Source organism: Phoxinus phoxinus (genome assembly GCF_949152265.1).
Source record: "Phoxinus phoxinus genome assembly, chromosome: 4".
NCBI lineage: Eukaryota > Metazoa > Chordata > Actinopteri > Cypriniformes > Leuciscidae > Phoxinus > Phoxinus phoxinus.
Genome location: NC_136879.1, coordinates 11,780,873 through 11,791,763, shown reverse-complemented (window position 1 = coordinate 11,791,763; position 10,891 = coordinate 11,780,873). Strand labels below are relative to the sequence as shown.

General features: G+C 41.7%; 1 pseudogene across 1 annotated transcript; it reads left to right on the top strand.

Moving 5' to 3' along the window:
• Positions 1-5,860: 5,860 nt before the first annotated feature.
• Positions 5,861-7,367, top strand: LOC306997463 (putative nuclease HARBI1; annotated as a pseudogene). Its single transcript has 3 exons — positions 5,861-6,428; positions 6,939-7,055; positions 7,170-7,367. The product of its transcript is annotated as a putative nuclease HARBI1 (transcript).
• Positions 7,368-10,891: the final 3,524 nt, after the last annotated feature.

Here is a 10,891-nt window from a genome sequence, read left to right as displayed (position 1 = left end):
AGTTTGGAAAAAACAAGTTGAGGAAAAACATTCCAAATAGAAGATGGTTTGGCTAGGTACTGATTCAGCCAATTAATTTTAAATGTATTGTTGAGGGAATCAAAATCAATAAAATTCAGACCACCATTATTATAAGAGTTTAGTATTTCTGATTGTCTCATATAATGAGACTTATTTTTCCATAAGAATTTTATTAAAACCTCATTAATGTTGTGGCAAAACAATAATTAAACAAACCAGCATCCCAACATAAGAGACATCAGGATTCAAATTGTATTTCAAAAAATATATTTATTCTTGAAAGAGGTTTGGTCACAAAAGATCACAGCAGCTACCCTGTGACGTGGGCAAAAGCCTAACACACAGTTTCGACACTTCCCTTCTTATATTTTGCCTAAGGTCTTTTCTCTGTAATTTTCCGTTTATCCTAGTACGACCAGATCTAGCTGGAATAGATTGCCCCTTCGAACCCTCCCCTCCTAGGCCAAATTGTCCTTCACAAAGTGAGGTTAAGGGTCTTCATTTATGGCTAAATTACCCTTCGTACCTTCCTGACTGAAATGTTTCCAGTGCCTTAAAGTGTTAAAGGTTTCCCAGTAGCTACCATGTGTTGTTGCTATGAGCGAGCCTTGAGAAAACAGACATACATTCCAGAAGAGAAACGGACAAATTTTGACAGTAACATGCTGTTTTCCATTAAAACAGCAATATACCGTTGAAAAAATGCATACTGGGTGATATATGTCGTTTTCGAGAAAGTAGCCTACAGGAATATACTGTGAATTAACTGCGCACAAAGTCGACACTCAGAGGCTGTGTTCCAAATCACACCCTATACACAAATCCGGCGAAACACGGAAGTAACGCAGCGCCGCCATTACTGCGTGCCTTTGTGGCTAAGGAAGTAGCAGAAGTAGCGTGTTGGTCCTGTAGGTGACTGTAGCAGATGTTAGCTGTATGAATTTTTTTTTTTTTTTTTTTGTACGTATGCTGTCCAGTGATGCCGGGAAGAGCGTGTTGTGTTGGCTGTTTTAACAACAGCACAAAAGTTTATACAAAATCAAAAGTCAAAAGTTTATACAAAATACACCATGCTCTTCTTCAAATTGATATTAATCAACAATGTCATTTTAGATGTGTAAAAACAACTGGAAAGCGCGGACACGCCACTGTCTCTTTTCCACAAGCGTTTGCTCTCCTGTGGCGTCTGTCGTTGCTATGAACTGCGCTCTCCATGATGACAAGGAAGTATCAGCAAAATAATAATTGATTTCTAGCCCTTGCATTAGCTTTACTACCTGAAACGTACTCCGCCAGAAACGTGTCACAATGCCATTGCCACCAGCCCGCTATAAATAAACTATAAATGACACGCGTTACTAACGTAATCCACGCACTTACACCGCTAACATGAGAGTATCAACCTACCTTACATGGGACCGAGAACCAACACCAAAAACGACAGGAATGGGAAGCACCCAGACCTACGAGGACCCGTAAACCCGTCAAAATAAGGGTCCTTAAATATTATGGCTGCTTCCACCTTATTGGCATGTCCAAGCCCCACTTAACGAGGACCAATAGGCTGGCAAGATCACTTATCCTGCCACATATATATATATATGCCCCTTTTTATATTTGAGCCCCTGCCCCTGAGGAACTCTCTGCACGTCCCTGGTACAGCTATGATCAGCTGTTCGGCCGAGCATTCAATGTTGTTACGCTGATCAGTTGGTTCATTGCTGCCGCGCTCTATCACTTGCACACCAGAGCAAAATGGTTTTTAATGTTTCAATTTCTTGATTAAAATGACATAATTTGGAAGCGGATAATTTCTTCACAAACAGCTTATTATGACTAAACAGCTCAAAATGCTAGAATGCTGCAACTACACTCAATAGTGTGAAAAAGATCAGCGCAACGCAGACCACTGCAGCTAAACATCTGTCTACAGCCAGGGCTCAGCGGAAGACAGAGAATGCCGGTCCAGCGCTGATTGAGGAATTAAATTAGAAAATAAAAGACAGTTTGACATCTTTTTCTTGCATCTGTGAATTTATTTTTTAATCATTTGCTCTGAGATGAAGCAAATATATTTGTGCGGGAATTTCTCGCACTATAAAAGCTAACCTTGCGGGAATGGTTTAAATTATGCCCAATCCCCGCATTCCCGCACCGAAATTCAAGCCCTGCATTACATTTGGCTGACGCATTTTTACATTAATACATTATGTTGTCAATAAATTACCTTTATCGGTAAGTTTTGGCCACTGCTTGACATCATCTACCCAATGTTCCCATTCACCCATGTATGTATCGCTGCAGCCGGGAGACCTGCAGGTGGGAGGAGCTTACGCCACAAGTGGGAGGAGCTTATGCCGCAAGTAGGAGGGATTTCACAAATGTGAAAGTAGGAGGAGTTTACGCTGCAAGTGGGAGGAGCTTATGCGGAAATCCCCGAGCTGTCATTGCCGAGGACGGCGGTGAATGAGTATGGCAGGAAGTAGTGACAGTAATGAAAATAAACAATCAAATATTACGTTCCTCATCATGGTCTGATTCTTACAGCTTTGTTATTATTGTGTGTGTCCAATACCACTCACTGTCAATGATGATGACCTTTTACCATATGTGGCATGATTTCCTGAGTCAAGTGGTTGGGCTGGGCATTGTTAATGTCATCAATTGTGCGGGCTATAAAAGCCATTGTCGAATGCACCTAGGAGAGCGTCATTTCCCTGATGTGGTGTGGTTTCCGCTGTTGCGATTGAACCTGGTTCGGCTCGGTAAAGGAGAGCGGCGGTGTTTATGGTCGCTTCCGCGTTCGCCGTTTTGTCACAGCTGCTCTAGTCGGCTGATGGCTATGAGTTTGTATCTGTCCTTCTCCAGGTATGCGTTTAACTTATTACATCCGCTTATCAGCCGTGGAAGTGGTACGAGTTGCAATTTGTTTTATTTCAGTTGATGTTTTGTGTACGGGTGACGGCTGTTGCAAATGGGCTGAATAATTAAATCTACAGCTACATCCCGGTTCCCGCAGCTGTCACTTGGTAAGTTTATAGTTTTTCTTGTATTTTTTATAGATTATTGGATGTTAATTGTATGGTTCTTGCGACGATTGCAGGGTGAATAACATCCTTACAGTGGTAGCACCGCTGTCTCGTCCTATTGGTCGACTTGCATTGAGTCCATGTGTGTTCTGGGTCGCGGTGGTGTTTGACCCATGCCAGCGAACTGTGTCTGTGTGCACACGTGTTGTTCCAACAAAAGGCTTTGTGTCCTTATTTTGTGTGGTACTCCATTTTGTTAACGTGTTGTTCTTTGTCTGTTTAATTCAAATCGGGTATTTTGCATATTAGTTATCTTGTTTTTTTGTTTGATTTTGGTTTTGCAAACCTTTAGTAGGTTATTAACTTTTTGTGTATTATAATTTCGTTTTCATATTAATGTGGAAATGGGGTTATTTTGAATTTAAGCTGTTTGGTCTGCTAAAATGATGTCATTTAAAATCAGCTGACCAATATTATAGTTACATAATTTGAAACCCAGCATAGTATGTATATGTATTCAAAGTTCTTACTTTCATATGCAAGTTCAGTTTTTTTCTTCCCATAGGTATCAGGGAGTGCAGAGCATTCTTCTTCTTCTGAAAGAGGATCAGAATAAAAAAAAGTGATATCCATTAATTTTTAATTTGACAAAAAAATATCAGCAAAATATAGAAAGCTGACAATACCAGCTACAACAGCTCGTTTTCTCATTGTGGATTATGCAAAAAGCATAACTACAATGAAAACAAGTTTTAAAAGAATTGCATGCATTGTACAATTAAGTTGAGTTGTATTCTAATATCAAATCCATTTACAAAACGTTTAAGAAATTTACAATTTGAAAATCAATGCAGTCCTAAAACGTACAAAAATTACACTGCCACAATACCTTATTATGGTCTTCAGAATCCATAATCTGGAGAGCAAATTGTAGAAATGGAATGCAGAAAAGATCTTGTCATGCACGTTACAGATTTGGTCATTTGTGTGCTACTTAAAAAACTACAGAAATTTATTTGGATACACTTTACCCTTATTCTTTTTGTGAAAAAACAGTGTACAAACGTCATTATGAAATTATCTTTTTCAGAACTTATAATGCTTTTTTTACAAAACCATTAACTATTTTTACCCCCATCTAGCGGTGAAAAGGTATATGACCATCCAGTGAATATTAGTTTCTGTTCCCCTCAATTCCGATTTCGTTTTAACTCCTACGGTGGCCAATGTAGTCCAAGATTAACATGGCTCCCAGTTCAACCTCGTCCATGAGTTTTCCTTCAAGTGATGAGGTTATTTTAGAAAACTATTATAATTTGCAGTAATTTAATTTGTCAGTTAACATATAGGTTATGACATCTATGTAAAATTAATAATAGTTATTTTTTTACCATTTCATTGCTAACATCAGCTATCAGGTTCCCAGACAAATGCAAGATAATCTTAGTAAAGTAACTTTTATCAGTGCTATCGTTATTCTGTATATTGTACGACATCACTAGCGTAAGGCAAAGTTTACATTGTAGGCTAAATCATTTTCTCCGTGAGCAGAGATCAGCTGATGTGACGGAGGTGCGAAGTAGAGGTAGAGGGAAAGGAAAAAATAAAAACAGGGCCGGTGCCAGTGAATTGCGGAGACGCGAAAGGCGAAGCTTGAATTAACGGGTATGTCCCTCTTTGGCTAATGTACTTTCAAGATGGAGGGGCAACATGGCGACCGACATTCAAACCCCTCACCCGTATGTATTTTCAATGGCATATTATACACTCACGAGAATACTTTATTACTTGAACGAAGTAAATATACATTAATGAGCACATATATTTTTGAAAGAACTAAGTGTTTTTAGCTAAGAATAAACTAAAAAAGTTACACAGTGTAGCTTTAAGTTATGACAGGTTATGTTGTCTTGGTAATGTCAAGTTGTCATGACAAATCATTGACAGGTTGTGATGTATAGGTTTATGTCAAGTTTTCATAACAAAGACATCTCAAACGATGTCATATTTGCATTAAAACCCCCTGGGGTCGGCAATCACGCTGGTGTGATCTGCTCCCTTTTTTTCTTATCAGTGCAAAAGAGACTGTTGATTTTGATCTTATTATACATGTTACACATCATTCAAACCGGTTAAATGTCTTCTTTTACATGTGTACACTCATAATAAAAACAAAATGTTGTGTTTTTGGTAAAATAAAGAAAATAAACATGATGCGCGTTCTGTGTTTCCGTCCGTTTTTCTCAATGAGAAGTTCATTCTGAAGCACGACAGAAAATGGCCTGTAACTCAGCGAATGTTTGTAAAATATTATATATTATAAAAAACAAATATTCTCTGTTTAATTAATCCATATGAAAGCAACGACATGTATAGTTTCTCAAACGGGTCCTAATTAAAGGTTCTCTAAGCGATCCTGGGTGACGTCACTTCTTGTTGACATTCGAACTATTGTCAAACAAAACGGAGGCTAGCTAGACCCTCCCTCCTCCTCATCCGCGCACTAACCCCCCAAACCCCAACCCCAAACCCAAATCCTTCTTGTCGGTTATTGGCTGGAACACTGTTTGTTATGTTTCGTGGTGCGAGTTAGCCCAGTTTGTTTTTGTTGCTGTTTGTGGAGCCTGGGGTGTCTACAGAGACCACGTTTTTTTAGAGTGTGTTCAGGGGCCTGTACCATGAAGCCGGTTTAGGTGGCTAGCCAGCTATGTTTCAGCTTAGTTTCTGCCAACCCTGGGTTTTGGGTACTATGAAAGTAGCTCGGCTTTAATCGGTGTTCGTTGCCATGGTATCTTACGCTGCACGGCTAACCTGCTCCGGGGCAGGTTAAGTTCTGGATTCGAGATCTCAGACTGAAGTTTGACCAATCAGCTGTGAGCAAAGAAACATATAGGTGACGTAACTGATTCCCAGCGTCTGTTCTCTGTTGCAATGGCTTCACCTTTTCTCCCAAATCCCGTGGACATCGCCGCACAAATTGTTAGACGAGCACTTCGTAGAGAAAGAGTTTTTAGGGACAGACAAAATCCCTTTGACTTTCCTGATATTTACTTGTATGAAAGATACAGATTTTCCGCGGAAGGAATGTCTTATCTTTGCGAACTTCTTGAGCCGCACATAACAAATGTGACTCGTCGAAGCCATGCCCTTACTGTACCGCAAATGGTAGCCTATATATTGCGTTGCGGTTTTTTGCAAGTGGTACATACTTGTATGCGGTCGGTGATGTAGAGAATCTAGGGAAAACACGGTCTGTCGAACAATTCGCACGGTGGTCCTCGCTCTGCAGGGGTACATAAATAGCTTAATTGTGTTCCCTGGACATTCCCTGGACCCTATCCACCATGTCCATAAAAGAGGGCTTTTATAAAATTGCCGGTAAGATATATTGATAGGGTGACATCACATGAACAAATGTAACCTTTCACACTCATTTTTTTTTCTTAAAAAAAAAAATGTCACACTTAGAAATCTATTATATGATGTTTTATTAACAAGGTTCGGGAGGAACACGTTCTAATGATCAAGCAATCAAGTCACTCCAACCAGCTGTCATCAATCAAGTAATCGACAGATCCACTCAATCAGCATGAGTAAAACCTATAAATATTCACACTCAACTCACCCTTATTCCTCGACAGTTTTCAGCATCCCTCCAACACCCCATCTCCTCACACTTGCATGGCTATCTTCCTAACCAGAGACGGGGGGAGTACTCTGGGTTCGGGCCCAATTTCCGAGCTCGGAGCCCTCCCCCCGGACAGCACGCCAAATACGCATAACCATTTACTCTCTGATCATTCGTAAGTGTGAACTCGTGAAACAATAGTCTGCAGTAGCTACCTGTTAAGAAATGTTTTAAATATATATGTTTAATTCCTATGATAGGATTCCCTAGAGTCATAGGAGCAATAGACTGCCACACATATTGCAATCTCCACAGCTCTGGGAGAACATGAGCCAGATTATGTGAACAGAAAGTCCTTTCACAGCCTTAATGTTCAGGTAGGGCTACTATATAGCCTATGTGAAATTTATTTTTATTTGCATTGAGATCAATCTTTAAATAAATAGTAACTAACAGATAGGACAATGATTTACTGTACATTTCATCTGCAGATGACTTGTGATCATGAATGCATGATCACAAGCTTGGATTCCAAATGGCCTGGCTCAGTGCATGACTCACGAATTTTCCGTGAGTCTATTTTGTGTCAGCAAAACAAGCTTCTCCCCGATGAAATTGACCCCATCACACTTGACCACCCAGTTGGGGCAGCTGTCAGAGATGCAATCACAACACAATATTTTACTTAATAAAAGAACACTGACACTGCAGATATGACTCAAACTGTTTTATGTGGCTAGGGAGGAAGAAAGAAAGCAAGAAAAATTACATTAATAGACATTCATAGTGTTCATACTAAAGCGTTACTTGGTTTAAAAATCAGTTCACATACTGAGATCTGTTTTTTCCAGCTTTTGGATCTCCAATTTAATTTTTTTAATTTGGAGCCTTCTCAGCTCAGTGTCTAGCTCTTTTAGCTCACAGTCTAGTTCTAGACTCCTTTTGTAAAGGGCCCTGACTGAGTCTGTTTCCACCTGAAACAATTCCACCACAAACATGATCATTACAAGTTTTCTGGAGGTTGATCAAATCACAAAAAGTGGCATGACTTTCTACAAAAATAGGACTGACTGTAATTTATGTCAGGGGTTTAAAGCATTACCTTGTTCACATTCCTTCTGTAGCCCATTGAGGTAGAGGCTTCAGTTTCTGCGGCAGGTTGTGAAAAATCCTACAATAAAAGAGATGTGCAGGGACACTGTATTTCCCTCTACTGCAGAACAGAGTCAGACATAACCCTTTTTAAAATATTAGTAATGCATTGCACACACATACCCAGTGTCACTTGCTTAGAGGAGCCAGCACCAGGGTCAGACTGCACAGCACTTGTGTCACGGGGTGACAAATAATCCCCGGAACTAATCCCATCAGAGAAGTGTTCCCGCCGGGACACTTTTAGTGTAACACTGTCCCCGGGCTTGTGTGTGTGTCTGTCGTCATGACAACTAAACGGCAGATTGACAACAGGTGTGGGGACTTCACTTTGAGTGTCTGATTGAGGCCACGCCAGCATTTTGAGAGGATAAAACACAAGGGGAAGAGAAGGTTGGTGTTGTTGTTCCTCCTTCGTTGATCTGGAGTGTTCTCTCTCCGCGTTGTGTGGTTTGTTTCTTTGTCTTCCCCCGGCGATCTGGTGTGGTTCTCTCCCGTTGGGAAATGTTTGTGGAGTGTTGCAGCTGAAGGACCATCGTGAAAGAAGAGGAGTGTTGCTTGTGGGATCCGAGGGCAGTTGTGAAGAGTGGAATTCGTCGTCTGGACTGGGAAAGAGTGAGATGAGTGATTGACAAATTGAATCTCATAAACGCATGTTTTCTACACTAAATTGGATACTGGTTTGAAGTGCTTGGATCACGTTGTATACATCGCACTGAGTGAAATATACTGATTCCTTGTCGATCTCTAGCCTCCCCCCCCCGGCCATTGAAACCAGCGAAGTGAAGCCGCTTGTAGTGGTGAGGAAATTATTCACCGCATCTGTCCCAACTCTGACTATCATCGGCTCTTCAGATCGAGACCTCTGGGTGAGTGTTGGCCTTACTTTGCACTTGAAGAGTGGATTTGTAGTGCTGAAATTGACGTTTCCCATCACGTTGCATGTTTGGAATTGGACTGTCGTGTGTGTGTGTGGAAGATTTACCTTTTATCGCCGTGCACTCCCCATGTGTTATGCTGGTCTACCGTCCATCATAAGAGTCTAGCAAGATCGATTGCAGTCACCTGTTGGATGTCAGAAGGAAAAGCCCCCGTGCGCACACTACACGTGAGAACTGTTTTCCTCTGCTTGAAGTTTATGCTGTCTGTCCCAGTGAGAACCCTGCTCAGCTTATGACTTTGTCTCCTGCCACCCATGTGAGAGCTGTTCACCTCTATTTGAAGTGTTGATTCCGTCTGTTCCAGCGAATGTCGCTCAGCTTGTGACTTTGTCCCCTGTCACACACGTGAGAACTGTTTACCTCTGCTTGAAGTTGGTGTGCTGTCTGCCCCAGTGAAAGCCCTGCTCAGCTTATGACTCTGTCTCCTACCACCAATGTGAGAGCTGTTCACCTCTATTTTGAAGTGTTGATTCCGTCTGTTCCAGCGAACGTCGCTCAGCTTGTGACTTTGTCCCCTGCAACACACGTGAGAACTGTTTACCTCTGCTTGAAGTTTGTGTGCTGTCTGCCCCAGTGAAAGCCCTGCTCAGCTTATGACTCTGTCTCCTGCCACCCACGTGAGAGCTGTTCACCTCTATTTGAAGTGTTGACTCCGTCTGTTCCAGTGAACGCCCGCTCCGCTTGTGACTTTGTCCCCTGCAACACACGTGAGAACTGTTTACCTCTGCGTGAAGTTGGAATGCTGTCTATCCCAGTGAAAGCCCTGTTCAGCTATTGACTCTGTCTCCTGCCACCCATGTGAGAGCTATTCACCTCTATTTGAAGCGTTGATTCTGTCTGGGCCAGCCAAAGCCCCGCTCCGCTTGCGACTTGAGTCTGCTGTAGCCCTGAAACCCACCTGTATGGTGCGAAGTGCCCGCCCTTTACAACTCCTGTGAGCCCTTACCCACCTACTCATCTGCGATACTCACCTGTGATACTCACCTGTTCAGTGAGTTGGCACCAGCGCCAGAAGGAAGTAAGTCTGACCCCCCCCCACTCACCTGTGATACCCACCTGTTCAGTATCTACCACTGTGAGTCGGCACCAGCGCCAGAAGGAAGTAAGCCTGACTCATTTACTCACCTGCGACACCCACCTGTTCAGTACCTACCACTGCGAGTTGGCACCAGCGCCAGAAGGAAGTGAGCCTGACCCCCCACTTGCCTTGGATTCCTGGGAAGAGGAAGGAAGAGGAATTTTAGATTAGGATTTTCAAATTGTTTTTATATTTAATAAAGCCTGTCATTCTTTTTATTCCTGTCTCCTGCCTCCTCCTTTGACACGCTCCTCAGGGTGATCCTGGTCTAGGGGTGGGTGCAGTCTGGCTTGGCCCACCTCGACCTGTGACACTTGCAATGCCATCCATAATCAGCCGTCCCTTATTATTACTCCGCACCAACTCCTCCGCCACAGTGTAATTTTGAGGAGGTGGCCCTCCCCCAGTTTTCCTGATGTCACACTTTTTTCTGTTGGCTGCAAACAAGTTTTTATGATTAAATGTTCACAAAAATAATAAAAAGTAGTGGTAAATACTCACCACTTTGAATGATATTTTTATATTTTGTCTTGATCTGCTGCCAAGAACGTTTGGAGTTGGGGTTGCATCTAAAAATCAATGAATATCAATCTTTCTTAGGATGTAATAGCCGTATACATTCACATTTTACATACATCTACACACACGTATGTACAGTATGCATGCATGCATGTATATCAACACGAATACACACATGTTTATTTTAGCATTTAATACATTTTTAATATGATTACTTCATTTTACATTAATTGTTTAACTTACGCATTAACGCAATCAGCAATCTTCCTCCAATATTCTTCTCTTGCTTTGGCAGCAGAGACAGTATTACTGCGTGCTTGGAAAACACTTTTATATTCGTCATATTTTTGAATAATCATTTCTTGCTCCTGCGCTGAAAAATATATAGCTCTCGCTCTATCCATTTCGAATGCGATTGGTTATTCAGTGTCGACGTCACTATTTTATGTGCACGCGCGCGTGGATTAATCATAGCTTAAGATCAAAGCCTGAGTTGACAGAGAAAGTTGATGAGCTGCGTCAT